The following is a 6000-nucleotide window of genomic DNA, read 5'->3' on the forward strand; positions in this document are numbered from 1 at the left end:
AGTCTTTATGTTCTGATCATTGGAAACTGCTCATGTTGGACCAGTGAGAACAATGCAGCTGCCTGGAAGACAAGGAGGGAAAGGCAGGGCTGGGGGGCAGAGGGTGCTGCCACAAGGGCACCCTCTGATTGCTGGAAGGGAAGGGACAGGGCTGCTGGTGGGAGGGATGACAGTGGTCTGCTCAGAGGTGACCCCCTTCCATTTTGTTTGGAGGTATAATTACAGCACAAAAACTTTTCCCAGTCATTCTGGGGGATGATCCTCTTCCTGAAGCCTCAGCCCAAGGTTTGATATGCAGAGGGAAAAGGATTATACCCTGTGGTTCAGAAAATAGAACCAACGACTGCGCTTCGTGTTCTGAACTCCTGTTGGACAGCACTGTGTACCAGGAGGTCCTGCAAAGCCCTGCTGCACAAGTTCTCTCACCTTTTCCTTGGATTCAGATCATCCATGTTCCCTGGAGGACACCCCTCTGATCCCTCCTTCATCGCTCTGGCTCAGCACTAATGCATCCTTTTGCTGGAACCAGAGGCATGACAGCATTGTAACTCCAACTGCATTTCTGTCTGCTGTTCCTGGAAATTGAATCTTTCAACCCACTCAGCAGTTCATCTGCACTGTTCTTGTGTGTGTCCAGCCAGGGATCCACGGATACTCCTCTTCCTTCAGGTGGCTGATTCAGTCCTGTCAGCCTGCACTTGGTTTTGTTTCTCTGCAGGATTTGCTTGAGGTAGGAGCATCCTCCTCTTTCTCTCTGTCCAGGCTATGCATAGTCCACTGATTCTTGCAAATTCTTCTGCACAGCAATGTAATGCATCACATTTTCACATAACCTTTACCTACTGGGGGGTTAGTTTATGCTTGCTGTCACAGGCTGTGCCTCTTTACATGCCATTTTTTGCTGGAGTCTGACTTTGAACTTCACATGACCCCTTGCGTCAAGCCTTTACCTGCAGTATCTTGATTTTTTACTTTGTCCCTTCTGTCAAGACACTGTCCTCCTCCTTCCATGATTTACTTCGCTTTCCTGACAAGCTTTCATTCTTTGCTACACATTAATTCTGTGCCTTCCTTTAATCTCTCCCAGAAGGTCTCAGTCCAAACCCTCGTTATAACACGATCTCACCACAGACTTTGCTCCTAAAATCATGAAGATATTTCTGCAGCTTGCGATCACTTGCCAACTGTTCCTCCCTTGCCTACACGTGCAAAAAGATGTATGTACATCTCCTTTGTTTCTTGTTGACATAACACGAACCATGCTGAAGCTTCTGCCATGCATTTTCACAGCTAATCTAATGAGTTAACTGCAAATGATTACAAACGCGCTGCTTACTGCAAGGAGCAGAAGAGCTCCTTTTCTGGCACCGACTGCTTGTGCATAGTGCTTGGCCATAGCTGTGCCTCCTCCAGCTGCTGTCCACGTTTGCAGCACTTTGGTTCCTGCTGGGATGGTCTGGCTGCATGAATGGGATCCCCCCACCCCTTCCCAGTATAAAGCTGTCTCCTGACGTTGAAGCGAATGCAGGTCCTAACTCGGGGTCCAGCTGCCAGCAAGTCCCTTTCCAGGGGGAGCAGGCCAGGGACGTGACTGTACCTGATGCACTAGTGGTTGCCGTGCTGCAAGGAAGCCCCTCTGGAGATCGCTCTTGCTGCTGCTCCCAAGGCAGCACGGTGCACTGGCCGCCGTGCCACTTGGGTGGCGAGTGTGTTCATCTCTTCTGCATATTCATTAACAGCAATATAAAGAACAGATGGCATCTTCTCCCTTTAGTGCGCTGAAATGAAGTTTAATACTATTCTCTGTTCTTTGTTGCAAGCAGGTTTAAATTACATTAGAGGCTTCGAGATCCACAGTACACGTCATCCCTTATCGTGCAGGGCAGGGAAAATAAACACTGTTGAGCTCGCTATCCAGTGACTCACTTGCAGGAAAAATTTTACGTTGGGAGACTGGCTCTCGGTCAGTACGCATCCAAGGGCCAGAGCACTCCCTTGCTTGCAGAGACAACTGGAAAGGTTGATAGGGCTGGCAGGGAATGCAAGGATGACAGAGTTTTGCTTTGGGAAAAATGTCCCTAAAATAGGTGGGAAAAGGGGGGAAAAAAGAGAAGCTGATTTCAAGGACATAATTAGTTATTTAAGTATTTGCATTTTCATTTTCAGTCACATTGGTGGGGGATTAAATGTGCATTAATAATGAAAAGTGTCAGGATAAATACTGAGTTACATGAAAATGATCTCCAGGATTTTATTCCAAGGCAAAATACTTCAGAGGATGCTGAGAAATGGCCAGTACCCAGAACAGTTGCCGAGAAATGAGTAAATACTAAAATTCAATTTTACAACAGGAGCAGTGCTGTTAGCCCCATGATTCCTGTGAATAACCTCCAGCTTCAGTGGATTTACAGCCTGACCTAAACAATACTCAGGTTTCTGCTCACCTTCTGCATAGGAGCACACTTCAGCCTTCTTCATATTCAACAGAGGTATGGAAATTTGGTTTTGCTTTTTTGTTTTCACCCAGAAATTTTACTTCATGGTAAAAGCATTTGCTTCTAGTGAGAATCTCTGGAAACACCCTTAGCTCCCCTCCCAGAAATATCGCATCTGCACTCCCAATGGTAATAAAGTGGGGTTTGCTCCTATTTGGCTCTCCATATGGCCACCATTAATTTTGTCATCATCTCTCAGTGCTCCAGGCACCCTGTTTCCTCAGACACTTTTATTATCTTAGAAAGAAAAGAGCATTTTGCATGTAGATAATATATTTCCACTGCTTTGCCTAGCTACTTGAAGTATCACAACACCCCACAGTCAAGCCCATGAATTGAAAAGTGAAGAAAGTTTGTTGACACAGTCCAGGAGTCAGGACCATGTTAAACAGAGAAGCAGGAAAGAAAGTCACTTGATTCAAGTCTCAGCCCTGCTGTCCCGGGCACACAAGTCCCCCCTGCCCTTACCTGCTGGGGGTACTGCAGGAGCAGGGTAGCTAGCTGTCACACTCCTGTGCTTCACTACCTGCTGACTTTGCCCAAAACCTGAAGCATTTAACATTTGAATTTCACCATCTGTAACATCACTGCTAACAATTCATTGGCTTCACTTAATTTTGGCTGAGCGGCAGAGCTTCATCTTCTATCAATAAGTAATAAAGGGTGTTTCTTCTTTTTGTCTTTTCTTTGTTTCCCCACTCCTTGCTCGCTGGATTTGAAGTCACTGTTAATCTGGTTAAAACCAAATTGATTAAAAATGCAGCTAATGAATAAAACTCAGGAACCTGTCAGCAGCATGGACAGATTTTCTGGAAAAATCCTGCAGAGTTCCCTCTGAGTTCCAGCCTGTCTTCATGCATTATTAGCAACCCACCATCCATATTGTTAATCACCCGAAAAGCTGCCCCTACAGCGGGCAGTGGCTTAAATGCTTCCTTTTCCTGATGTGTAACTCCAGGCAGGAGGTGACAATCCCCTGCAGTGGCTACAGGTGCCTACATGCAGAGGGCTCAGGATGCCTGAGCAGGGCACAGCTCATGCAGAGGGCTTGCTCATGTGAAATGCGTCTGCCCCACCGGCTCCCTGAGCCCACCTAGCTTCCCTGGGGACGAGCTGGACTCGGGAAGGGAGAGAAAGCACAGCACCAGATCGCCTTCTTTAAAAGGACTGTCTTCCCACTTTCCAAGACCTTCAAAGAGATTTACCTCCCACTCCCACTTTTGGGTCAGCTAGTTAGTCCCTCCAACCCAGGGCACCTCCTGCAACCAGGAGGATGACAGGCTTCCACGAGGGCTTCTCTGGGCACAGGGACATGGTCCACCACCAAGGCATCCTCTGCAAGGACTTCTCTCTCCATCAGGAGGAGAATAGCAACTAGACCCCTAGCACTGGGGAATTCATCAAGCAGGCTGATTATCCTGTTCCCAGCACACGATCTGCACATGTTCACAGTTCAGTTTTCCTCTTTTGATGATTTCAATTAAAAGGAAAACTACCCCTCGTTGAAAACATGTTTTTCCACTTTTTAATTTGTTAGCAGCCATACAGCCAGATCTCAGGCTCTTACTGAAAGCTCTGTGGCACTTGATCTTCTGGCTAAAGCACCTACTCCTGGAGATATGTGAGTTTATGAACATTTCAGATTTCTTTTGATCATTTCACTTATTTTTTCCTCTTTGCTTTTAAATAGGTTTGCTTTAACTCTTACCTTAGAGGTTTTACAGAATTGTAAAACATTTTTTGTAAAGAAAATACACATTTTTATAGAAAATATTGTAAGAATTTTCTGACTGTCATTCTCACAAATAGCAGAATAACTCCACCTTGGTCCTGTGAAATGATCTTTGCTTCTAACTGAAAGAGAAAATCTCATGTGTATGTATTAAGAAAGTTAAAAAAGAAATAAAGTGGCTGAAAGGAGGTACAGGTATAAACCAAATCCATCCGAATGCCAACCGACCCCAAACAAAAGGTGAAGGTATCAAGACAGTACCCTTTATATACTGGTTTATTATATGTTATGGAATGCATTTGGCCCATCATAGTAAAGTTATGCCTGTATGTCAAAATTCACCAGCACATTAAAAAAAACACTAAAAAGAGCTAATAAAAGGGAAGAACGAAGACCACTTGCAGGTGTTGGATCCAGTTCTCAAGCTGTGACCCAAGTCTGCATACCAAGGATGCTATCTTTAGCAAGGAGAAGAGTTTGAAAGTGAGTGAACTGAGCTGCCAAGCTGCTGCATCTCTGGGCCCTGAAGGGAGCACGTGGTGCCTTCCCCATCCTCCTGCCCAAGGACCTGCACTCTGCAAAGTTACTCTAAGTCTCCAGGTGGCCAATACACTCAGCCTCCTCCCCGGCCCTACTGCAGCATATGGACCAGGGACCTTCAGAAAGACACCAGGTCTGATAGTACAGATGTACTGCACATAGGTATGAGAGATACTTAGCTCAGTTTCTCTACTATTTTCTTCCTTTTTACCATTATTCACTCAGTCACAGGAGGCTAAATTTATTTCCAGAAGGGATAAATACATGTCAGGAGGATACATCTAAAGTGTAATGATTAACAATTAAATTTGAAGATATAAATAGAGGTGCCTGTAGGTGGGCTGGGAACCAGCAGCATTAGCATCCATCCCTACGATCTCTGAAACCAATCAGCCAGGGAGCTGTGCTGGATGTCAGGCAGGTGGGGACCCTTCCCCACAGCAGGCACCTCGGGGGCCAGGCACAGGAGAGCAGCCTGACAAGATCTGAAACCAGCCTGGTTTAAGCTGGTTTAAGTAACAAATACATTCTGCAGAGGAACATACACTCCCAGACGGTGAGCCTGCTGCAGCCAAGGAGCCTGGTTCCCCAGCCTTGGAGAAAATCCTCGCAGCTGTGCAAGTGACAGCAGGAATTAGGGAGGGCTGCACTTAGGAATGGGAGCTTTACATGTTTACAGTGCACGATGCGACCAAGCAAGTCAGATCATTGAGTCTTCATTGATCTATAGACAAACAGGCACTTGCAAGACATGGCTTATGTCTTCACATACCTTTGATCTCAGCTCACTGTGCCTGTTCCTCTGCCCCGGGCACTGGGAGCAGAGTGACAATGCCAGCCTGCGCCCAGCTGCTGGCAGCACATCTGCCTGCACCCGAAAAGGCCATGCCACCCCCCCCCCCCAGCACACTGGCAGCCCTCACATGCCCCACCACCCTCGCTGGTGGACTAAGGCTCTTAGAGCTTGCTGGACTTACACCTCCGTGCAGAGTGCTGGGGGCCTGGTCCTCATGGAAGTACATCATGCCCTGTGTTACTAAGAGCATCCTTCATTTCATGCTGTGATTGCACATGCACATACACATAGCCTAAAGTACTTCACCATTTTACGTAAGTGTTTTAAAACTGTGTGGTGTGAGGGAAGACCAAATTGAAATTGCTTGTACCAAAAATTGTGCAATGCATCAGCAAGTGTTGTGTGTTCTAGGGAGAATGGTACTTATTCTACAAATG

This window comes from Falco rusticolus, chromosome 2, assembly GCF_015220075.1.
Source record: "Falco rusticolus isolate bFalRus1 chromosome 2, bFalRus1.pri, whole genome shotgun sequence".
NCBI lineage: Eukaryota > Metazoa > Chordata > Aves > Falconiformes > Falconidae > Falco > Falco rusticolus.